The 19357-nt window shown below is 50.1% G+C and overlaps 49 non-coding genes across 49 annotated transcripts; all 49 read right to left on the reverse strand.

Annotated features, from left to right (window-relative positions):
• Nucleotides 1-232: 232 nt before the first annotated feature.
• TRNAE-CUC (transfer RNA glutamic acid (anticodon CUC)) lies at nucleotides 233-304 on the reverse strand. The gene has a single exon. It is a non-coding gene; the product is annotated as a tRNA-Glu (tRNA).
• A 113-nt stretch (nucleotides 305-417) lies between these two features.
• Nucleotides 418-489, reverse strand: TRNAE-CUC (transfer RNA glutamic acid (anticodon CUC)). The gene has a single exon. It is a non-coding gene; the product is annotated as a tRNA-Glu (tRNA).
• A 480-nt stretch (nucleotides 490-969) lies between these two features.
• TRNAE-CUC (transfer RNA glutamic acid (anticodon CUC)) lies at nucleotides 970-1041 on the reverse strand. Its single transcript has one exon. It is a non-coding gene; the product is annotated as a tRNA-Glu (tRNA).
• A 299-nt stretch (nucleotides 1042-1340) lies between these two features.
• On the reverse strand, nucleotides 1341-1412 carry TRNAE-CUC (transfer RNA glutamic acid (anticodon CUC)). Its single transcript has one exon. It is a non-coding gene; the product is annotated as a tRNA-Glu (tRNA).
• A 297-nt stretch (nucleotides 1413-1709) lies between these two features.
• TRNAE-UUC (transfer RNA glutamic acid (anticodon UUC)) lies at nucleotides 1710-1781 on the reverse strand. Its single transcript has one exon. It is a non-coding gene; the product is annotated as a tRNA-Glu (tRNA).
• A 113-nt stretch (nucleotides 1782-1894) lies between these two features.
• TRNAE-CUC (transfer RNA glutamic acid (anticodon CUC)) lies at nucleotides 1895-1966 on the reverse strand. The gene has a single exon. It is a non-coding gene; the product is annotated as a tRNA-Glu (tRNA).
• A 109-nt stretch (nucleotides 1967-2075) lies between these two features.
• TRNAE-CUC (transfer RNA glutamic acid (anticodon CUC)) lies at nucleotides 2076-2147 on the reverse strand. Its single transcript has one exon. It is a non-coding gene; the product is annotated as a tRNA-Glu (tRNA).
• A 298-nt stretch (nucleotides 2148-2445) lies between these two features.
• On the reverse strand, nucleotides 2446-2517 carry TRNAE-CUC (transfer RNA glutamic acid (anticodon CUC)). Its single transcript has one exon. It is a non-coding gene; the product is annotated as a tRNA-Glu (tRNA).
• Nucleotides 2518-3366: 849 nt separating this feature from the next.
• Nucleotides 3367-3438, reverse strand: TRNAE-CUC (transfer RNA glutamic acid (anticodon CUC)). Its single transcript has one exon. It is a non-coding gene; the product is annotated as a tRNA-Glu (tRNA).
• A 297-nt stretch (nucleotides 3439-3735) lies between these two features.
• Nucleotides 3736-3807, reverse strand: TRNAE-UUC (transfer RNA glutamic acid (anticodon UUC)). The gene has a single exon. It is a non-coding gene; the product is annotated as a tRNA-Glu (tRNA).
• A 113-nt stretch (nucleotides 3808-3920) lies between these two features.
• On the reverse strand, nucleotides 3921-3992 carry TRNAE-CUC (transfer RNA glutamic acid (anticodon CUC)). Its single transcript has one exon. It is a non-coding gene; the product is annotated as a tRNA-Glu (tRNA).
• A 109-nt stretch (nucleotides 3993-4101) lies between these two features.
• TRNAE-CUC (transfer RNA glutamic acid (anticodon CUC)) lies at nucleotides 4102-4173 on the reverse strand. Its single transcript has one exon. It is a non-coding gene; the product is annotated as a tRNA-Glu (tRNA).
• Nucleotides 4174-4471: 298 nt separating this feature from the next.
• On the reverse strand, nucleotides 4472-4543 carry TRNAE-CUC (transfer RNA glutamic acid (anticodon CUC)). Its single transcript has one exon. It is a non-coding gene; the product is annotated as a tRNA-Glu (tRNA).
• Nucleotides 4544-5390: 847 nt separating this feature from the next.
• On the reverse strand, nucleotides 5391-5462 carry TRNAE-UUC (transfer RNA glutamic acid (anticodon UUC)). Its single transcript has one exon. It is a non-coding gene; the product is annotated as a tRNA-Glu (tRNA).
• A 113-nt stretch (nucleotides 5463-5575) lies between these two features.
• Nucleotides 5576-5647, reverse strand: TRNAE-CUC (transfer RNA glutamic acid (anticodon CUC)). Its single transcript has one exon. It is a non-coding gene; the product is annotated as a tRNA-Glu (tRNA).
• Nucleotides 5648-6680: 1033 nt separating this feature from the next.
• TRNAE-UUC (transfer RNA glutamic acid (anticodon UUC)) lies at nucleotides 6681-6752 on the reverse strand. Its single transcript has one exon. It is a non-coding gene; the product is annotated as a tRNA-Glu (tRNA).
• A 113-nt stretch (nucleotides 6753-6865) lies between these two features.
• TRNAE-CUC (transfer RNA glutamic acid (anticodon CUC)) lies at nucleotides 6866-6937 on the reverse strand. The gene has a single exon. It is a non-coding gene; the product is annotated as a tRNA-Glu (tRNA).
• Nucleotides 6938-7050: 113 nt separating this feature from the next.
• TRNAE-CUC (transfer RNA glutamic acid (anticodon CUC)) lies at nucleotides 7051-7122 on the reverse strand. Its single transcript has one exon. It is a non-coding gene; the product is annotated as a tRNA-Glu (tRNA).
• A 480-nt stretch (nucleotides 7123-7602) lies between these two features.
• On the reverse strand, nucleotides 7603-7674 carry TRNAE-CUC (transfer RNA glutamic acid (anticodon CUC)). Its single transcript has one exon. It is a non-coding gene; the product is annotated as a tRNA-Glu (tRNA).
• Nucleotides 7675-7973: 299 nt separating this feature from the next.
• Nucleotides 7974-8045, reverse strand: TRNAE-CUC (transfer RNA glutamic acid (anticodon CUC)). The gene has a single exon. It is a non-coding gene; the product is annotated as a tRNA-Glu (tRNA).
• A 298-nt stretch (nucleotides 8046-8343) lies between these two features.
• Nucleotides 8344-8415, reverse strand: TRNAE-CUC (transfer RNA glutamic acid (anticodon CUC)). The gene has a single exon. It is a non-coding gene; the product is annotated as a tRNA-Glu (tRNA).
• A 480-nt stretch (nucleotides 8416-8895) lies between these two features.
• On the reverse strand, nucleotides 8896-8967 carry TRNAE-CUC (transfer RNA glutamic acid (anticodon CUC)). The gene has a single exon. It is a non-coding gene; the product is annotated as a tRNA-Glu (tRNA).
• A 299-nt stretch (nucleotides 8968-9266) lies between these two features.
• Nucleotides 9267-9338, reverse strand: TRNAE-CUC (transfer RNA glutamic acid (anticodon CUC)). The gene has a single exon. It is a non-coding gene; the product is annotated as a tRNA-Glu (tRNA).
• Nucleotides 9339-9635: 297 nt separating this feature from the next.
• Nucleotides 9636-9707, reverse strand: TRNAE-UUC (transfer RNA glutamic acid (anticodon UUC)). Its single transcript has one exon. It is a non-coding gene; the product is annotated as a tRNA-Glu (tRNA).
• A 113-nt stretch (nucleotides 9708-9820) lies between these two features.
• Nucleotides 9821-9892, reverse strand: TRNAE-CUC (transfer RNA glutamic acid (anticodon CUC)). The gene has a single exon. It is a non-coding gene; the product is annotated as a tRNA-Glu (tRNA).
• A 109-nt stretch (nucleotides 9893-10001) lies between these two features.
• Nucleotides 10002-10073, reverse strand: TRNAE-CUC (transfer RNA glutamic acid (anticodon CUC)). Its single transcript has one exon. It is a non-coding gene; the product is annotated as a tRNA-Glu (tRNA).
• Nucleotides 10074-10371: 298 nt separating this feature from the next.
• TRNAE-CUC (transfer RNA glutamic acid (anticodon CUC)) lies at nucleotides 10372-10443 on the reverse strand. The gene has a single exon. It is a non-coding gene; the product is annotated as a tRNA-Glu (tRNA).
• Nucleotides 10444-11292: 849 nt separating this feature from the next.
• Nucleotides 11293-11364, reverse strand: TRNAE-CUC (transfer RNA glutamic acid (anticodon CUC)). The gene has a single exon. It is a non-coding gene; the product is annotated as a tRNA-Glu (tRNA).
• A 297-nt stretch (nucleotides 11365-11661) lies between these two features.
• Nucleotides 11662-11733, reverse strand: TRNAE-UUC (transfer RNA glutamic acid (anticodon UUC)). The gene has a single exon. It is a non-coding gene; the product is annotated as a tRNA-Glu (tRNA).
• A 113-nt stretch (nucleotides 11734-11846) lies between these two features.
• On the reverse strand, nucleotides 11847-11918 carry TRNAE-CUC (transfer RNA glutamic acid (anticodon CUC)). Its single transcript has one exon. It is a non-coding gene; the product is annotated as a tRNA-Glu (tRNA).
• Nucleotides 11919-12027: 109 nt separating this feature from the next.
• Nucleotides 12028-12099, reverse strand: TRNAE-CUC (transfer RNA glutamic acid (anticodon CUC)). Its single transcript has one exon. It is a non-coding gene; the product is annotated as a tRNA-Glu (tRNA).
• A 298-nt stretch (nucleotides 12100-12397) lies between these two features.
• On the reverse strand, nucleotides 12398-12469 carry TRNAE-CUC (transfer RNA glutamic acid (anticodon CUC)). The gene has a single exon. It is a non-coding gene; the product is annotated as a tRNA-Glu (tRNA).
• An 847-nt stretch (nucleotides 12470-13316) lies between these two features.
• Nucleotides 13317-13388, reverse strand: TRNAE-UUC (transfer RNA glutamic acid (anticodon UUC)). Its single transcript has one exon. It is a non-coding gene; the product is annotated as a tRNA-Glu (tRNA).
• A 113-nt stretch (nucleotides 13389-13501) lies between these two features.
• Nucleotides 13502-13573, reverse strand: TRNAE-CUC (transfer RNA glutamic acid (anticodon CUC)). Its single transcript has one exon. It is a non-coding gene; the product is annotated as a tRNA-Glu (tRNA).
• Nucleotides 13574-13683: 110 nt separating this feature from the next.
• Nucleotides 13684-13755, reverse strand: TRNAD-AUC (transfer RNA aspartic acid (anticodon AUC)). The gene has a single exon. It is a non-coding gene; the product is annotated as a tRNA-Asp (tRNA).
• An 851-nt stretch (nucleotides 13756-14606) lies between these two features.
• TRNAE-UUC (transfer RNA glutamic acid (anticodon UUC)) lies at nucleotides 14607-14678 on the reverse strand. The gene has a single exon. It is a non-coding gene; the product is annotated as a tRNA-Glu (tRNA).
• A 111-nt stretch (nucleotides 14679-14789) lies between these two features.
• Nucleotides 14790-14861, reverse strand: TRNAE-CUC (transfer RNA glutamic acid (anticodon CUC)). The gene has a single exon. It is a non-coding gene; the product is annotated as a tRNA-Glu (tRNA).
• Nucleotides 14862-15159: 298 nt separating this feature from the next.
• Nucleotides 15160-15231, reverse strand: TRNAE-CUC (transfer RNA glutamic acid (anticodon CUC)). The gene has a single exon. It is a non-coding gene; the product is annotated as a tRNA-Glu (tRNA).
• Nucleotides 15232-15341: 110 nt separating this feature from the next.
• TRNAE-CUC (transfer RNA glutamic acid (anticodon CUC)) lies at nucleotides 15342-15413 on the reverse strand. Its single transcript has one exon. It is a non-coding gene; the product is annotated as a tRNA-Glu (tRNA).
• Nucleotides 15414-15709: 296 nt separating this feature from the next.
• On the reverse strand, nucleotides 15710-15781 carry TRNAE-UUC (transfer RNA glutamic acid (anticodon UUC)). Its single transcript has one exon. It is a non-coding gene; the product is annotated as a tRNA-Glu (tRNA).
• Nucleotides 15782-16444: 663 nt separating this feature from the next.
• Nucleotides 16445-16516, reverse strand: TRNAE-CUC (transfer RNA glutamic acid (anticodon CUC)). The gene has a single exon. It is a non-coding gene; the product is annotated as a tRNA-Glu (tRNA).
• Nucleotides 16517-16626: 110 nt separating this feature from the next.
• On the reverse strand, nucleotides 16627-16698 carry TRNAE-CUC (transfer RNA glutamic acid (anticodon CUC)). The gene has a single exon. It is a non-coding gene; the product is annotated as a tRNA-Glu (tRNA).
• A 297-nt stretch (nucleotides 16699-16995) lies between these two features.
• Nucleotides 16996-17067, reverse strand: TRNAE-CUC (transfer RNA glutamic acid (anticodon CUC)). The gene has a single exon. It is a non-coding gene; the product is annotated as a tRNA-Glu (tRNA).
• Nucleotides 17068-17177: 110 nt separating this feature from the next.
• On the reverse strand, nucleotides 17178-17249 carry TRNAE-CUC (transfer RNA glutamic acid (anticodon CUC)). The gene has a single exon. It is a non-coding gene; the product is annotated as a tRNA-Glu (tRNA).
• A 113-nt stretch (nucleotides 17250-17362) lies between these two features.
• Nucleotides 17363-17434, reverse strand: TRNAE-CUC (transfer RNA glutamic acid (anticodon CUC)). The gene has a single exon. It is a non-coding gene; the product is annotated as a tRNA-Glu (tRNA).
• Nucleotides 17435-17914: 480 nt separating this feature from the next.
• Nucleotides 17915-17986, reverse strand: TRNAE-CUC (transfer RNA glutamic acid (anticodon CUC)). The gene has a single exon. It is a non-coding gene; the product is annotated as a tRNA-Glu (tRNA).
• A 297-nt stretch (nucleotides 17987-18283) lies between these two features.
• On the reverse strand, nucleotides 18284-18355 carry TRNAE-UUC (transfer RNA glutamic acid (anticodon UUC)). Its single transcript has one exon. It is a non-coding gene; the product is annotated as a tRNA-Glu (tRNA).
• A 667-nt stretch (nucleotides 18356-19022) lies between these two features.
• Nucleotides 19023-19094, reverse strand: TRNAE-CUC (transfer RNA glutamic acid (anticodon CUC)). The gene has a single exon. It is a non-coding gene; the product is annotated as a tRNA-Glu (tRNA).
• Nucleotides 19095-19204: 110 nt separating this feature from the next.
• Nucleotides 19205-19276, reverse strand: TRNAE-CUC (transfer RNA glutamic acid (anticodon CUC)). Its single transcript has one exon. It is a non-coding gene; the product is annotated as a tRNA-Glu (tRNA).
• Nucleotides 19277-19357: the final 81 nt, after the last annotated feature.

Below are 19357 nucleotides of genomic sequence, written 5' to 3' on the forward strand. Positions count from 1 at the left end.
TAGCGTGCGCAAATTGAAGACTTGATGACAGCAGCTAAAAGAAAATACTTCCGACACCGCAAATCGAACCCGGGCCTCCTGATGAGAGCCAGGTATCCTAGCCACTAGACCATGCCGGAGAACGGAGAGGGACGGAGCGATCGGTTAGCGATTCGGCCAACAGGGTAAAAGTATTGAAGTTACATAGCGTGCGCAAATTGGAGACTTCATGATAGCAGATAAAAGAAAATACTTCCGACACCGGGAATCGAACCCGGGCCTCCTGGGTGAGAGCCAGGTGTCCAAGCCACTAGACCATGCCAGAGAACGTAGAGGGACGGAGCGATCGCTTAGCCATTCGGCCAACAGGGTGAAACTATTCAAGTTACATACCGTGCGCAAATTGGAGACTTGATAACAGCAGATAAAAGAAAATACTTCCGACACCGGGAATCGAATCCAGGCCTCCTGGGTGAGAGCTAGGTATCCTAGCCACTAGACCATGCCGGAGAACAGAGAGGGACGGAGCGATCGCTTAGCCATTCGACCAACAGGGTAAAAGTATTGCAGTTATACAGCGTGCGCAATTTGGAGACTTGATGATAGCAGATAAAAGAAAATACTTCCGACACCGCGAATCGAACCCGGGTCTCCTGGGTGAGGGCCAGATAACCTAGCCACTAGACCACGCCGGAGAACGCAAAGGGACGGAGCGATCGCTTAGCCATTTGACCAACACGGTAAAACTATTGAAGTTACATACCATGCGCAAATTGGAGACTTGATGATAGCATATAAAAGAAAATACCTCCGACACCGGGAATCGCAACCGGGCCTCCTGGGTGAGAGCCAGGTATCCTAGACACTAGACCATGCCGGAGAACGGAGCGTAACGGAAAGATCGCTTAGCCATTCGGGCAACAGGGTAAAAGTATTGAAGTTACATAGCGTGCGCAAATTGGAGACTTGATAATAGCAGATAAAAAATACTTCCGACACCGGGAATCGTACCCGGGCCTCCTGGGTGAGAGCCAGGTATCCAAGCCACTAGACCATGCCAGAGAACGGAGAGGGACGGAGCGATCGCTTAGCCATTCGGCCAACAGGGTGAAACTATTCAAGTTATATAGCATGGAAAATTAGAGACTTGATGATAGCAGATAAAAAAATACTTCCGACACCGGGAATCGGACGCGGGCCTCCTGGGTGAGAGCGCCATAGGTATCCTAGACACTAGACCATGCCGGAGAACGGAGAGGGACTGAGCGATCGCTTAGCCATTCGGCCAACAGGGTAAAACTATTGAAGTTACATAGCGTGCGCAAATCGGAGACTTGATGACAGCAGATAAAAGAAAATACTTCCGACACCGGGAATCGATCCCGGGCCTCCTGGGTGAGAGCCAGGTATCCAAGCCACTAGACCATGCCGGAGAACGGAGAGGGACAGAGCGATCGATTAGCCATTCGGCCAACAGGGTAAAAGTATTGAAGTTATATAGCATGCGCAAATTGGAGACTTGATGATAGATGAAAAAATACTTCCGACACCGGGAATCGGACGCGGGCCTCCTGGGTGAGAGCGCCATAGGTATCCTAGACACTAGACCATGCTGTAGAACGGAGAGGGACGGAGCGATCGCTTAGCCATTCGACCAACAGTGTAAAACTATTGAAGTTACATAGCGTGCGCAAATCGGAGACTTGATGACAGCAGATAAAAGAAAATACTTCCGACACCGGAAATCGAACCCGGGCCTCCTGGGTGAAAGCCTGGTATCCTAGCCACTAGACCATGCCGGAGAAAGGAGAGGGGCGGAGCGATCGCTTAGCGATTCGGCCAACAGGGTAAAAGTATTGAAGTTACATAGCGTGCGCAAATTGGAGACTTGATGACAGCAGATAAAAGAAAATACTTCCGACACCGGGAATCGAACCCGGGCCTCCTGGGTGAGAGCCAGGTATCCTAGCCACTAGACCATGCCGGAGAACGGAGAAGGACGGAGCGATCGCTTAGCCATTTGGCCAACAGGGTAAAAGTATTGAAGTTACATAGCGTGCGTAAATTGGATATTTGATAATAGCAGATAAAAATACTTCCGACACCGGGAATCGTACCCGGGCATCCTGGGTGAGAGCCAGGTGTCCAAGCCACTAGACCATGCCAGAGAACGTAGAGGGACGGAGCGATCGCTTAGCCATTCGGCCAACAGGGTGAAACTATTCAAGTTACATACCGTGCGCAAATTGGAGACTTGATGACAGCAGATAAAAGAAAATACTTCCGACACCGGCAATCGAATCCAGGCCTCCTGGGTGAGAGCTAGGTATCCTAGCCACTAGACCATGCCGGGGAACGGAGAGGAACGGAGCGATCGCTTAGCCATTCGACCAACAGGGTAAAAGTATTGCAGTTATACAGCGTGCGCAAATTGGAGACTTGATGATAGCAGATAAAAGAAAATACTTCCGACACCGTGAATCGAACCCGGGCCTCCTGGGTGAGAGCCAGGTATCCTAGACACTAGACCATGCCGGAGAACGGAGAGTAACGGAAAGATCGCTTAGCCATTCGGGCAACAGGGTAAAAGTATTGAAGTTACATAGCGTGCGCAAATTCGAGACTTGATAATAGCAGATAAAAAATACTCCCGACACCGGGAATCGTACCCGGGCCTCCTGGGTGAGAGCCAAGTATCCAAGCCACTAGACCATGCCAGAGAACGTAGAGGGACGGAGCAATCGCTTAGCCATTCAGCCAACAGGGTGAAACTATTCAAGTTATATAGCATGGAAAATTAGAGACTTGATTATAGCAGATAAAAAATACTTCCGACACCGGGAATCCGACGCGGGCCTCCTGGGTGAGAGCGCCATAGGTATCCTAGACACTAGACCATGCCGGAGAACGGAGAGGGACTGAGCGATCGCTTAGCCATTCGGCCAACAGGGTAAAAGTATTGAAGTTATATAGTATGCGCGAATTGGAGACTTGATGATAGCAGATAAAAGAATACTTCCGATACCGGGAATCGCACGCGGGCCTCCTGGGTGAGAGCCAGGTATCCAAGCCACTAGACCATGCCGGAGAACGGAGAGGGACAGAGCGATCGCTTAGCCATTCGGCCAACAGGGTGAAACTATTCAAGTTATATAGCATGGAAAATTAGAGACTTGATGATAGCAGATAAAAAAATACTTCCGACACCGGGAATCGGACGCGGGCCTCCTGGGTGAGAGCGCCATAGGTATCCTAGACACTAGACCATGCCGGAGAACGGAGAGGGACTGAGCGATCGCTTAGCCATTCGGCCAACAGGGTAAAACTATTGAAGTTACATAGCGTGCGCAAATCGGAGACTTGATGACAGCAGATAAAAGAAAATACTTCCGACACCGGGAATCGATCCCGGGCCTCCTGGGTGAGAGCCAGGTATCCAAGCCACTAGACCATGCCGGAGAACGGAGAGGGACAGAGCGATCGATTAGCCATTCGGCCAACAGGGTAAAAGTATTGAAGTTATATAGCATGCGCAAATTGGAGACTTGATGATAGATGAAAAAATACTTCCGACACCGGGAATCGGACGCGGGCCTCCTGGGTGAGAGCGCCATAGGTATCCTAGACACTAGACCATGCTGTAGAACGGAGAGGGACGGAGCGATCGCTTAGCCATTCGACCAACAGGGTAAAACTATTGAAGTTACATAGCGTGCGCAAATCGGAGACTTGATGACAGCAGATAAAAGAAAATACTTCCGACACCGGGAATCGAACCCGGGCCTCCTGGGTGAAAGCCTGGTATCCTAGCCACTAGACCATGCCGGAGAAAGGAGAGGGGCGGAGCGATCGCTTAGCGATTCGGCCAACAGGGTAAAAGTATTGAAGTTACATAGCGTGCGCAAATTGGAGACTTGATGACAGCAGATAAAAGAAAATACTTCCGACACCGGAAATCGAACCCGGGCCTCCTGGGTGAGAGCCAGGTATCCTAGCCACTAGACCATGCCGGAGAACGGAGAAGGACGGAGCGATCGCTTAGCCATTTGGCCAACAGGGTAAAAGTATTGAAGTTACATAGCGTGCGTAAATTGGATATTTGATAATAGCAGATAAAAATACTTCCGACACCGGGAATCGTACCCGGGCATCCTGGGTGAGAGCCAGGTGTCCAAGCCACTAGACCATGCCAGAGAACGTAGAGGGACGGAGCGATCGCTTAGCCATTCGGCCAACAGGGTGAAACTATTCAAGTTACATACCGTGCGCAAATTGGAGACTTGATGACAGCAGATAAAAGAAAATACTTCCGACACCGGCAATCGAATCCAGGCCTCCTGGGTGAGAGCTAGGTATCCTAGCCACTAGACCATGCCGGGGAACGGAGAGGGACGGAGCGATCGCTTAGCCATTCGACCAACAGGGTAAAAGTATTGCAGTTATACAGCGTGCGCAAATTGGAGACTTGATGATAGCAGATAAAAGAAAATACTTCCGACACCGTGAATCGAACCCGGGCCTCCTGGGTGAGAGCCAGGTATCCTAGACACTAGACCATGCCGGAGAACGGAGAGTAACGGAAAGATCGCTTAGCCATTCGGGCAACAGGGTAAAAGTATTGAAGTTACATAGCGTGCGCAAATTCGAGACTTGATAATAGCAGATAAAAAATACTCCCGACACCGGGAATCGTACCCGGGCCTCCTGGGTGAGAGCCAAGTATCCAAGCCACTAGACCATGCCAGAGAACGTAGAGGGACGGAGCAATCGCTTAGCCATTCGGCCAACAGGGTGAAACTATTCAAGTTATATAGCATGGAAAATTAGAGACTTGATTATAGCAGATAAAAAATACTTCCGACACCGGGAATCCGACGCGGGCCTCCTGGGTGAGAGCGCCATAGGTATCCTAGACACTAGACCATACCGGAGAACGGAGAGGGACTGAGCGATCGCTTAGCCATTCGGCCAACAGGGTAAAAGTATTGAAGTTATATAGTATGCGCGAATTGGAGACTTGATGATAGCAGATAAAAGAATACTTCCGATACCGGGAATCGCACGCGGGCCTCCTGGGTGAGAGCCAGGTATCCAAGCCACTAGACCATGCCGGAGAACGGAGAGGGACAGAGCGATCGCTTAGCCATTCGGCCAACAGGGTAAAAGTATTGAAGTTATATAGCATGCGCAAATTGGAGACTTGATGATAGATGAAAAAATACTTCCGACACCGGGAATCGGACGCGGGCCTCCTGGGTGAGAGCGCCATAGGTATCCTAGACACTAGACCATGCTGTAGAACGGAGAGGGACGGAGCGATCGCTTAGCCATTCGGCCAACAGGGTAAAACTTTTGAAGTTACATAGCGTGCGCAAATCGGAGACTTGATGACAGCAGATAAAAGAAAATACTTCCGACACCGGGAATCGAACCCGGGCCTCCTGGGTGAAAGCCAGGTATCCTAGACACTAGACCATGCCGGAGAAAGGAGAGGGACGGAGCGATCGCTTAGCGATTCGGCCAACAGGGTAAAAGTATTGAAGTTACATAGCGTGCGCAAATTGGAGACTTGATAATAGCAGATAAAAGAAAATACTTCCGACACCGGGAATCGAACCCGGGCCTCCTGGGTGAGAGCCAGGTATCCTAGCCACTAGACCATGCCGGAGAACGGAGAGGGACGGAGCGATCACTTAGCCATTTGGCCAACAGGGTAAAAGTATTGAAGTTGCATAGCGTGCGTAAATTGGATACTTGATAATAGCAGATAAAAAATACATCCGACACCGGGAAATGTACCCGGGCCTCCTGGGTGATAGCCAGGTGTCCAAGCCACTAGACCATGCCAGAGAACAGAGAGGGACGGAGCGATCGCTTAGCCATTCGGCCAACAGGGTGAAACTATTCAAGTTACATACCGTGCGCAAATTGGAGACTTGATGACAGCAGATAAAAGAATACTTCCGACACCAAGAATAGAACCAGGGTCTCCTGGGTGAGAGCCAGATATCCTAGCCACTAGACCACGCCGGAGAACGGAGAGGGACGGAGCAATCGCTTAGATATTCGGCCAACAGGGTAAAAGTATTGAAGTTACAAAGCATGCGCAAACTGGAGGCTTGAAGACAGCAGATAAAAGAAAATACTTCCGACACCGGGAATCGAATCCAGGCCTCCTGGGTGAGAGCTAGGTATCCCAGCCACTAGACCATGCCGAAGAACGGAGAGGGACTGAGCGATCGCTTTGCCATTCGGCCAACAGGGTAAAAGTATTGAAGTTATATAGTATGCGCAAATTGGAGACTTGATGATAGCAGGTAAAAAAATACTTGCGACACCGGGAATCGCACGCGGGCCTCCTGGGTGAGAGCCAGGTATCCAAGCCACTAGACCATGCCGGAGAACGGAGAGGGACAGAGCGATCGCTTAGCCATTCGGCCAACAGCGTAAAAGTATTGAAGTTATATAGCATGCGCGAATTGGAGACTTGATGATAGCAGATGAAAAAAAACTTCCGACACCGGGAATCGGACGCGGGCCTCCTGCGTGAGAGCGCAATATGTATCCTAGACACTAGATCATGCTGTAGAACGGAGAGGGACGGAGCGATCGCTTAGCCATTCGGCCAACAGGGTAAAACTGTTGAAGTTACATAGCATGCGCAAATTGGAGACTTGATGACAGCAGATAAAAGAAAACACTTCCGACACCGGGAATCGAACCCGGACCTCCTGGGTGAAAGCCAGGTATCCTAGCCACTAGACCATGCCGGAGAACGGAGAAGGACGGAGCGATCGGTTAGCGATTCGGCCAACAGGGTAAAAGTATTGAAGTTACATAGCGTGCGCAAATTGGAGACTTCATGATAGCAGATAAAAGAAAATACTTCCGACACCGGGAATCGAACCCGGGCCTCCTGGGTGAGAGCCAGGTGTCCAACCCACTAGACCATGCCAGAGAACGTAGAGGGACGGAGCGATCGCTTAGCCATTCGGCCAACAGGGTGAAACTATTCAAGTTACATACCGTGCGCAAATTGGAGACTTGATAACAGCAGATAAAAGAAAATACTTCCGACACCGGGAATCGAATCCAGGCCTCCTGGGTGAGAGCTAGGTATCCTAGCCACTAGACCATGCCGGAGAACAGAGAGGGACGGAGCGATCGCTTAGCCATTCGACCAACAGGGTAAAAGTATTGCAGTTATACAGCGTGCGCAATTTGGAGACTTGATGATAGCAGATAAAAGAAAATACTTCCGACACCGCGAATCGAACCCGGGTCTCCTGGGTGAGGGCCAGATAACCTAGCCACTAGACCACGCCGGAGAACGCAAAGGGACGGAGCGATCGCTTAGCCATTTGACCAACACGGTAAAACTATTGAAGTTACATACCATGCGCAAATTGGAGACTTGATGATAGCATATAAAAGAAAATACCTCCGACACCGGGAATCGCAACCGGGCCTCCTGGGTGAGAGCCAGGTATCCTAGACACTAGACCATGCCGGAGAACGGAGCGTAACGGAAAGATCGCTTAGCCATTCGGGCAACAGGGTAAAAGTATTGAAGTTACATAGCGTGCGCAAATTGGAGACTTGATAATAGCAGATAAAAAATACTTCCGACACCGGGAATCGTACCCGGGCCTCCTGGGTGAGAGCCAGGTATCCAAGCCACTAGACCATGCCAGAGAACGGAGAGGGACGGAGCGATCGCTTAGCCATTCGGCCAACAGGGTGAAACTATTCAAGTTATATAGCATGGAAAATTAGAGACTTGATGATAGCAGATAAAAAAATACTTCCGACACCGGGAATCGGACGCGGGCCTCCTGGGTGAGAGCGCCATAGGTATCCTAGACACTAGACCATGCCGGAGAACGGAGAGGGACTGAGCGATCGCTTAGCCATTCGGCCAACAGGGTGAAACTATTCAAGTTACATACCGTGCGCAAATTGGAGACTTGATGACAGCAGATAAAAGAAAATACTTCCGACACCGGGAATCGATCCCGGGCCTCCTGGGTGAGAGCTAAGTATCCTAGCCACTAGACCATGCCAGAGAACGGAGAGGGACGGAGCGATCGCTTAGCCATTCGGCCAACAGGGTAAAACTATTGAAGATACATAGCGTGCGCAAATTGAAGACTTGATGACAGCAGCTAAAAGAAAATACTTCCGACACCGCAAATCGAACCCGGGCCTCCTGGGTGAGAGCCAGGTGTCCAAGCCACTAGACCATGCCAGAGAACGTAGAGGGACGGAGCGATCGCTTAGCCATTCGGCCAACAGGGTGAAACTATTCAAGTTACATACCGTGCGCAAATTGGAGACTTGATAACAGCAGATAAAAGAAAATACTTCCGACACCGGGAATCGAATCCAGGCCTCCTGGGTGAGAGCTAGGTATCCTAGCCACTAGACCATGCCGGAGAACAGAGAGGGACGGAGCGATCGCTTAGCCATTCGACCAACAGGGTAAAAGTATTGCAGTTATACAGCGTGCGCAATTTGGAGACTTGATGATAGCAGATAAAAGAAAATACTTCCGACACCGCGAATCGAACCCGGGTCTCCTGGGTGAGGGCCAGATAACCTAGCCACTAGACCACGCCGGAGAACGCAAAGGGACGGAGCGATCGCTTAGCCATTTGACCAACACGGTAAAACTATTGAAGTTACATACCATGCGCAAATTGGAGACTTGATGATAGCATATAAAAGAAAATACCTCCGACACCGGGAATCGCAACCGGGCCTCCTGGGTGAGAGCCAGGTATCCTAGACACTAGACCATGCCGGAGAACGGAGCGTAACGGAAAGATCGCTTAGCCATTCGGGCAACAGGGTAAAAGTATTGAAGTTACATAGCGTGCGCAAATTGGAGACTTGATAATAGCAGATAAAAAATACTTCCGACACCGGGAATCGTACCCGGGCCTCCTGGGTGAGAGCCAGGTATCCAAGCCACTAGACCATGCCAGAGAACGGAGAGGGACGGAGCGATCGCTTAGCCATTCGGCCAACAGGGTGAAACTATTCAAGTTATATAGCATGGAAAATTAGAGACTTGATGATAGCAGATAAAAAAATACTTCCGACACCGGGAATCGGACGCGGGCCTCCTGGGTGAGAGCGCCATAGGTATCCTAGACACTAGACCATGCCGGAGAACGGAGAGGGACTGAGCGATCGCTTAGCCATTCGGCTAACAGGGTAAAACTATTGAAGTTACATAGCGTGCGCAAATCGGAGACTTGATGACAGCAGATAAAAGAAAATACTTCCGACACCGGGAATCGATCCCGGGCCTCCTGGGTGAGAGCCAGGTATCCAAGCCACTAGACCATGCCGGAGAACGGAGAGGGACAGAGCGATCGATTAGCCATTCGGCCAACAGGGTAAAAGTATTGAAGTTATATAGCATGCGCAAATTGGAGACTTGATGATAGATGAAAAAATACTTCCGACACCGGGAATCGGACGCGGGCCTCCTGGGTGAGAGCGCCATAGGTATCCTAGACACTAGACCATGCTGTAGAACGGAGAGGGACGGAGCGATCGCTTAGCCATTCGACCAACAGTGTAAAACTATTGAAGTTACATAGCGTGCGCAAATCGGAGACTTGATGACAGCAGATAAAAGAAAATACTTCCGACACCGGAAATCGAACCCGGGCCTCCTGGGTGAAAGCCTGGTATCCTAGCCACTAGACCATGCCGGAGAAAGGAGAGGGGCGGAGCGATCGCTTAGCGATTCGGCCAACAGGGTAAAAGTATTGAAGTTACATAGCGTGCGCAAATTGGAGACTTGATGACAGCAGATAAAAGAAAATACTTCCGACACCGGGAATCGAACCCGGGCCTCCTGGGTGAGAGCCAGGTATCCTAGCCACTAGACCATGCCGGAGAACGGAGAAGGACGGAGCGATCGCTTAGCCATTTGGCCAACAGGGTAAAAGTATTGAAGTTACATAGCGTGCGTAAATTGGATATTTGATAATAGCAGATAAAAATACTTCCGACACCGGGAATCGTACCCGGGCATCCTGGGTGAGAGCCAGGTGTCCAAGCCACTAGACCATGCCAGAGAACGTAGAGGGACGGAGCGATCGCTTAGCCATTCGGCCAACAGGGTGAAACTATTCAAGTTACATACCGTGCGCAAATTGGAGACTTGATGACAGCAGATAAAAGAAAATACTTCCGACACCGGCAATCGAATCCAGGCCTCCTGGGTGAGAGCTAGGTATCCTAGCCACTAGACCATGCCGGGGAACGGAGAGGAACGGAGCGATCGCTTAGCCATTCGACCAACAGGGTAAAAGTATTGCAGTTATACAGCGTGCGCAAATTGGAGACTTGATGATAGCAGATAAAAGAAAATACTTCCGACACCGTGAATCGAACCCGGGCCTCCTGGGTGAGAGCCAGGTATCCTAGACACTAGACCATGCCGGAGAACGGAGAGTAACGGAAAGATCGCTTAGCCATTCGGGCAACAGGGTAAAAGTATTGAAGTTACATAGCGTGCGCAAATTCGAGACTTGATAATAGCAGATAAAAAATACTCCCGACACCGGGAATCGTACCCGGGCCTCCTGGGTGAGAGCCAAGTATCCAAGCCACTAGACCATGCCAGAGAACGTAGAGGGACGGAGCAATCGCTTAGCCATTCAGCCAACAGGGTGAAACTATTCAAGTTATATAGCATGGAAAATTAGAGACTTGATTATAGCAGATAAAAAATACTTCCGACACCGGGAATCCGACGCGGGCCTCCTGGGTGAGAGCGCCATAGGTATCCTAGACACTAGACCATGCCGGAGAACGGAGAGGGACTGAGCGATCGCTTAGCCATTCGGCCAACAGGGTAAAAGTATTGAAGTTATATAGTATGCGCGAATTGGAGACTTGATGATAGCAGATAAAAGAATACTTCCGATACCGGGAATCGCACGCGGGCCTCCTGGGTGAGAGCCAGGTATCCAAGCCACTAGACCATGCCGGAGAACGGAGAGGGACAGAGCGATCGCTTAGCCATTCGGCCAACAGGGTGAAACTATTCAAGTTATATAGCATGGAAAATTAGAGACTTGATGATAGCAGATAAAAAAATACTTCCGACACCGGGAATCGGACGCGGGCCTCCTGGGTGAGAGCGCCATAGGTATCCTAGACACTAGACCATGCCGGAGAACGGAGAGGGACTGAGCGATCGCTTAGCCATTCGGCCAACAGGGTAAAACTATTGAAGTTACATAGCGTGCGCAAATCGGAGACTTGATGACAGCAGATAAAAGAAAATACTTCCGACACCGGGAATCGATCCCGGGCCTCCTGGGTGAGAGCCAGGTATCCAAGCCACTAGACCATGCCGGAGAACGGAGAGGGACAGAGCGATCGATTAGCCATTCGGCCAACAGGGTAAAAGTATTGAAGTTATATAGCATGCGCAAATTGGAGACTTGATGATAGATGAAAAAATACTTCCGACACCGGGAATCGGACGCGGGCCTCCTGGGTGAGAGCGCCATAGGTATCCTAGACACTAGACCATGCTGTAGAACGGAGAGGGACGGAGCGATCGCTTAGCCATTCGACCAACAGGGTAAAACTATTGAAGTTACATAGCGTGCGCAAATCGGAGACTTGATGACAGCAGATAAAAGAAAATACTTCCGACACCGGGAATCGAACCCGGGCCTCCTGGGTGAAAGCCTGGTATCCTAGCCACTAGACCATGCCGGAGAAAGGAGAGGGGCGGAGCGATCGCTTAGCGATTCGGCCAACAGGGTAAAAGTATTGAAGTTACATAGCGTGCGCAAATTGGAGACTTGATGACAGCAGATAAAAGAAAATACTTCCGACACCGGGAATCGAACCCGGGCCTCCTGGGTGAGAGCCAGGTATCCTAGCCACTAGACCATGCCGGAGAACGGAGAAGGACGGAGCGATCGCTTAGCCATTTGGCCAACAGGGTAAAAGTATTGAAGTTACATAGCGTGCGTAAATTGGATATTTGATAATAGCAGATAAAAATACTTCCGACACCGGGAATCGTACCCGGGCATCCTGGGTGAGAGCCAGGTGTCCAAGCCACTAGACCATGCCAGAGAACGTAGAGGGACGGAGCGATCGCTTAGCCATTCGGCCAACAGGGTGAAACTATTCAAGTTACATACCGTGCGCAAATTGGAGACTTGATGACAGCAGATAAAAGAAAATACTTCCGACACCGGCAATCGAATCCAGGCCTCCTGGGTGAGAGCTAGGTATCCTAGCCACTAGACCATGCCGGGGAACGGAGAGGGACGGAGCGATCGCTTAGCCATTCGACCAACAGGGTAAAAGTATTGCAGTTATACAGCGTGCGCAAATTGGAGACTTGATGATAGCAGATAAAAGAAAATACTTCCGACACCGTGAATCGAACCCGGGCCTCCTGGGTGAGAGCCAGGTATCCTAGACACTAGACCATGCCGGAGAACGGAGAGTAACGGAAAGATCGCTTAGCCATTCGGGCAACAGGGTAAAAGTATTGAAGTTACATAGCGTGCGCAAATTCGAGACTTGATAATAGCAGATAAAAAATACTCCCGACACCGGGAATCGTACCCGGGCCTCCTGGGTGAGAGCCAAGTATCCAAGCCACTAGACCATGCCAGAGAACGTAGAGGGACGGAGCAATCGCTTAGCCATTCGGCCAACAGGGTGAAACTATTCAAGTTATATAGCATGGAAAATTAGAGACTTGATTATAGCAGATAAAAAATACTTCCGACACCGGGAATCCGACGCGGGCCTCCTGGGTGAGAGCGCCATAGGTATCCTAGACACTAGACCATACCGGAGAACGGAGAGGGACTGAGCGATCGCTTAGCCATTCGGCCAACAGGGTAAAAGTATTGAAGTTATATAGTATGCGCGAATTGGAGACTTGATGATAGCAGATAAAAGAATACTTCCGATACCGGGAATCGCACGCGGGCCTCCTGGGTGAGAGCCAGGTATCCAAGCCACTAGACCATGCCGGAGAACGGAGAGGGACAGAGCGATCGCTTAGCCATTCGGCCAACAGGGTAAAAGTATTGAAGTTATATAGCATGCGCAAATTGGAGACTTGATGATAGATGAAAAAATACTTCCGACACCGGGAATCGGACGCGGGCCTCCTGGGTGAGAGCGCCATAGGTATCCTAGACACTAGACCATGCTGTAGAACGGAGAGGGACGGAGCGATCGCTTAGCCATTCGGCCAACAGGGTAAAACTTTTGAAGTTACATAGCGTGCGCAAATCGGAGACTTGATGACAGCAGATAAAAGAAAATACTTCCGACACCGGGAATCGAACCCGGGCCTCCTGGGTGAAAGCCAGGTATCCTAGACACTAGACCATGCCGGAGAAAGGAGAGGGACGGAGCGATCGCTTAGCGATTCGGCCAACAGGGTAAAAGTATTGAAGTTACATAGCGTGCGCAAATTGGAGACTTGATAATAGCAGATAAAAGAAAATACTTCCGACACCGGGAATCGAACCCGGGCCTCCTGGGTGAGAGCCAGGTATCCTAGCCACTAGACCATGCCGGAGAACGGAGAGGGACGGAGCGATCACTTAGCCATTTGGCCAACAGGGTAAAAGTATTGAAGTTGCATAGCGTGCGTAAATTGGATACTTGATAATAGCAGATAAAAAATACATCCGACACCGGGAATTGTACCCGGGCCTCCTGGGTGATAGCCAGGTGTCCAAGCCACTAGACCATGCCAGAGAACAGAGAGGGACGGAGCGATCGCTTAGCCATTCGGCCAACAGGGTGAAACTATTCAAGTTACATACCGTGCGCAAATTGGAGACTTGATGACAGCAGATAAAAGAATACTTCCGACACCAAGAATAGAACCAGGGTCTCCTGGGTGAGAGCCAGATATCCTAGCCACTAGACCACGCCGGAGAACGGAGAGGGACGGAGCAATCGCTTAGATATTCGGCCAACAGGGTAAAAGTATTGAAGTTACAAAGCATGCGCAAACTGGAGGCTTGAAGACAGCAGATAAAAGAAAATACTTCCGACACCGGGAATCGAATCCAGGCCTCCTGGGTGAGAGCTAGGTATCCCAGCCACTAGACCATGCCGAAGAACGGAGAGGGACTGAGCGATCGCTTTGCCATTCGGCCAACAGGGTAAAAGTATTGAAGTTATATAGTATGCGCAAATTGGAGACTTGATGATAGCAGGTAAAAAAATACTTGCGACACCGGGAATCGCACGCGGGCCTCCTGGGTGAGAGCCAGGTATCCAAGCCACTAGACCATGCCGGAGAACGGAGAGGGACAGAGCGATCGCTTAGCCATTCGGCCAACAGCGTAAAAGTATTGAAGTTATATAGCATGCGCGAATTGGAGACTTGATGATAGCAGATGAAAAAAAACTTCCGACACCGGGAATCGGACGCGGGCCTCCTGCGTGAGAGCGCAATATGTATCCTAGACACTAGATCATGCTGTAGAACGGAGAGGGACGGAGCGATCGCTTAGCCATTCGGCCAACAGGGTAAAACTGTTGAAGTTACATAGCATGCGCAAATTGGAGACTTGATGACAGCAGATAAAAGAAAACACTTCCGACACCGGGAATCGAACCCGGACCTCCTGGGTGAAAGCCAGGTATCCTAGCCACTAGACCATGCCGGAGAACGGAGAAGGACGGAGCGATCGCTTAGCCATTTGGCCAACAGGGTAAAAGTATTGAAGTTACATAGCGTGTGTAAATTGGATAATTGGATAATAGCAGATAAAAAATATTTCCGACACCGGGAATCGTACCCGGGCCTCCTGGGTGAGAGCCAGGTGTCCAAGCCACTAGACCATGCCAGAGAACGTAGAGAGACGGAGCGATCGCTTAGCCATTCGGCCAACAGGGTGAAACTATTCAAGTTACATACCGTGCGCAAATTGGAGACTTGATGACAGCAGATAAAAGAAAATACTTCCAACACCGGGAATCGAATTCAGGCTTCCTGGGTGAGAGCTAAGTATCCTAGCCACTAGACCATGCCGGAGAAGGGAGAGGGACTGAGCGATCGCTTAGCGATTCGGCCAACAGGGTAAAAGTTTTGAAGTTACATAGCGTGCGCAAATTGGAGACTTGATGATAGCAGATAAAAGAAAATACTTCCGACACCGGGAATCGAACCCGGGCCTCCTGGGTGAGAGCCAGGTATCCTAGCCACTAGACCATGCTGGAGAACGGAGAGGGACGGATCGATCACTTAGCGATTCGGCCAACAGGGTAAAAGTATTGAAGTTACATAGCGTGCGTAAATCGGATACTTGATAATAGCAGATAAAAAATACTTCCGACACCGGGAATCGTACCCGGGCCTCCTGGGTGAGAGCCAGGTGTCCAAGCCACTAGACCATGTCAGAGAACGGAGAGGGACGGAGCGATCGCTTAGCCATTCGGCCAACAGGGTGAAACTATTCAAGTTACATACCGTGCGCAAATTGGAGACTTGATGACAGCAGATAAAAGAATACTTTCGACACCAAGAATCGAACCAGGGTCTCCTGGGTGAGAGCCAGATCTCCTAGCCACTAGACCACGCCGGAGAACGGAGAGGGACGGAGCGATCGCTTAGATATTCGGCCAATAGGGTAAAAGTATTGAAGTTATAAAGCATGCGCAAATTGGAGGCTTGAACACAGCAGATAAAAGAAAATACTTCCGACACCGGGAATCGAATCCAGGCCTCCTGGGTGAAAGCCAGGTATCCTAGCCACTAGACCATGCCGGAGAACGGAGAAGGAGTGATCGCTTAGCCATTTGGCCAACAAGGTAGAAGTATTGAAGATACATAGCGTGCGCAATTTGGAGACTTGATGATAGCTAATAAAATAAAATACTCCTGACCCCAGGAATCGCAACCGGGCTTCCTGGGTGAGAGCCAGGTATCCTAGACACTAGACAATGCCGGAGAATGGAGAGGGACGGAGAGATCGCTTAGCCATTCGGCCAACAGGGTAAAACTATTGAAGTTACATACCGTGCGCAAATTGGAGACTTGATGACAGCAGATAAAAGAAAAAACTTCTGACACCGGGAATCGTACCCGGGCCTGCTCGGTGAGAGCCAGGTATCCTAGCCACTAGACCATGCCAGAGATTTGAGAGGGACGGAGCGAACGCTTAGCCATTCGGCCAACAGGGTAAAACTATTGAAGATACATAGCGTGCGCAAATTGAAGACTTGATGACAGCAGCTAAAAGAAAATACTTCCGACACCGCAAATATTACCCGGGCCTCCTGATGAGAGCCTTGTATCCTAGCCACTAGACCATGCCGGAGAGCGGAGAGGGACGGAGCGATCGCTTAGCGATTCGGCCAACAGGGTAAAAGTATTGAAGTTACATAGCGTGCGCAAATTGGAGACTTGATGATAGCAGATAAAAGAAAATACTTCCGACACCGGGAATCGAACCCGGGCCTCCTGGGTGAGAGCCAGGTATCCTAGCCACTAGACCATGCTGGACAACGGAGAGGGACGGAGCGATCACTTAGCCATTTGGCCAACAGGGTAAAAGTATTGAAGTTACATAGCGTGCGTAAATTGGATACTTGATAATAGCAGATAAAAAATACTTCCGACACCGGGAATCGAACCCGGGCCTCCTGGGTGAGAGCCAGGTATCCTAGCCACTAGACCATGCCAGAGATTTGAGAGCGACGGAGCGATCGCTTAGCCATTCGGCCAACAGGGTAAAACTATTGAAGATACATAGCGTGCGCAAATTGAAGACTTGATGACAGCAGCTAAAAGAAAATACTTCCGACACCGCAAATCGAACCCGGGCCTCCTGATGAGAGCCAGGTATCCTAGCCACTAGACCATGCCGGAGAACGGAGAGGGACGGAGCGATCGGTTAGCGATTCGGCCAACAGGGTAAAAGTATTGAAGTTACATAGCTTGCGCAAATTGGAGACTTCATGATAGCAGATAAAAGAAAATACTTTCGACACCGGGAATCGAACCCGGGCCTCCTGGGTGAGAGCCTGGTATCCTAGCCACTAGACCATGCCGGAGAACGGAGAGGGATGGAGCGATCGCTTAGCCATTTGGCCAACAGGGTAAAAGTATTGAAGTTACATAGCGTGCGTAAATTGGATACTTGATAATAGCAGATAAAAAATACTTCCGACACCGGGAATCGTACCCGGGCCTCCTGGGTGAGAGCCAGGTGTCCAAGCCACTAGACCATGCCAGAGAACGTAGAGGGACGGAGCGATCGCTTAGCCATTCGGCCAACAGGGTGAAACTATTCAAGTTACATACCGTGCGCAAATTGGAGACTTGATAACAGCAGATAAAAGCAAATACTTCCGACACCGGGAATCGAATCCAGGCCTCCTGGGTGAGAGCTAGGTATCCTAGCCACTAGACCATGCCGGAGAACGGAGAGGGACGGAGCGATCGCTTAGCCATTCGACCAACAGGGTAAAAGTATTGCAGTTATACAGCGTGCGCAATTTGGAGACTTGATGATAGCAGATAAAAGAAAATACTTCCGACACCGCGAATCGAACCCGGGTCTCCTGGGTGAGGGCCAGATAACCTAGCCACTAGACCACGCCGGAGAACGCAAAGGGACGGAGCGATCGCTTAGCCATTTGACCAACACGGTAAAACTATTGAAGTTACATACCATGCGCAAATTGGAGACTTGATGATAGCATATAAAAGAAAATACCTCCGACACCGGGAATCGCAACCGGGCCTCCTGGGTGAGAGCCAGGTATCCTAGACACTAGACCATGCCGGAGAACGGAGCGTAACGGAAAGATCGCTTAGCCATTCGGGCAACAGGGTAAAAGTATTGAAGTTACATAGCGTGCGCAAATTGGAGACTTGATAATAGCAGATAAAAAATACTTCCGACACCGGGAATCGTACCCGGGCCTCCTGGGTGAGAGCCAGGTATCCAAGCCACTAGACCATGCCAGAGAACGGAGAGGGACGGAGCGATCGCTTAGCCATTCGGCCAACAGGGTAAAAGTATTGAAGTTATATAGCATGCGCAAATTGGAGACTTGATGATAGATGAAAAAATACTTCCGACACCAGGAATCGGACGCGGGCCTCCTGGGTGAGAGCGCCATAGGTATCCTAGACACTAGACCATGCTGTAGAACGGAGAGGGACGGAGCGATCGCTTAGCCATTCGACCAACAGGGTAAAACTATTGAAGTTACATAGCGTGCGCAAATCGGAGACTTGATGACAGCAGATAAAAGAAAATACTTCCGACCCCGGGAATCGAACCCGGGCCTCCTGGGTGAAAGCCAGGTATCCTAGCCACTAGACCATGCTGGAGAACGGAGAAGGACGGAGTGATCGCTTAGCCATTTGGCCAACAAGGTAGAAGTATTGAAGATACATAGCGTGCGCAATTTGGAGACTTGATGATAGCTGATAAAATAAAATACTCCTGACCCCAGGAATCGCAACCGGGCTTCCTGGGTGAGAGCCAGGTATCCTAGACACTAGACAATGCCGGAGAATGGAGAGGGACGAAGAGATCGCTTAGCCATTCGGCCAACAGGGTAAAACTATTGAAGTTACATACCGTGCGCAAATTGGAGACTTGATGACAGCAGATAAAAGAAAAAACTTCTGACACCGGGAATCGTAGCCGGGCCTGCTCGGTGAGAGCCAGGTATCCTAGCCACTAGACCATGCCAGAGATTTGAGAGGGACGGAGCGAACGCTTAGCCATTCGGCCAACAGGGTAAAACTATTGAAGATACATAGCGTGCGCAAATTGAAGACTTGATGACAGCAGTAAAAAGAAAATACTTCCGACACCGCAAATATTACCCGGGCCTCCTGATGAGAGCCTTGCATCCTAGCCACTAGACCATGCCGGAGAGCGGAGAGGGACGGAGCGATCGCTTAGCGATTCGGCCAACAGGGTAAAAGTATTGAAGTTACATAGCGTGCGCAAATTGGAGACTTGATGATAGCAGATAAAAGAAAATACTTCCGACACCGGGAATCGAACCCGGGCCTCCTGGGTGAGAGCCAGGTATCCTAGCCACTAGACCATGCTGGACAACGGAGAGGGACGGAGCGATCGCTTAGCCATTTGGCCAACAGGGTAAAAGTATTGAAGTTACATAGCGTGCGTAAATTGGATACTTGATAATAGCAGATAAAAAATACTTCCGACACCGGGAATCGAACCCGGGCCTCCTGGGTGAGAGCCAGGTATTCTAGCCACTAGACCATGCCAGAGATTTGAGAGCGACGGAACGATCGCTTAGCCATTCAGCCAACAGGGTAAAACTATTGAAGATACATAGCGTGCGCAAATTG

This window comes from Rhipicephalus microplus, chromosome 3 (genome assembly GCF_043290135.1).
Source record: "Rhipicephalus microplus isolate Deutch F79 chromosome 3, USDA_Rmic, whole genome shotgun sequence".
Taxonomy (NCBI): domain Eukaryota; kingdom Metazoa; phylum Arthropoda; class Arachnida; order Ixodida; family Ixodidae; genus Rhipicephalus; species Rhipicephalus microplus.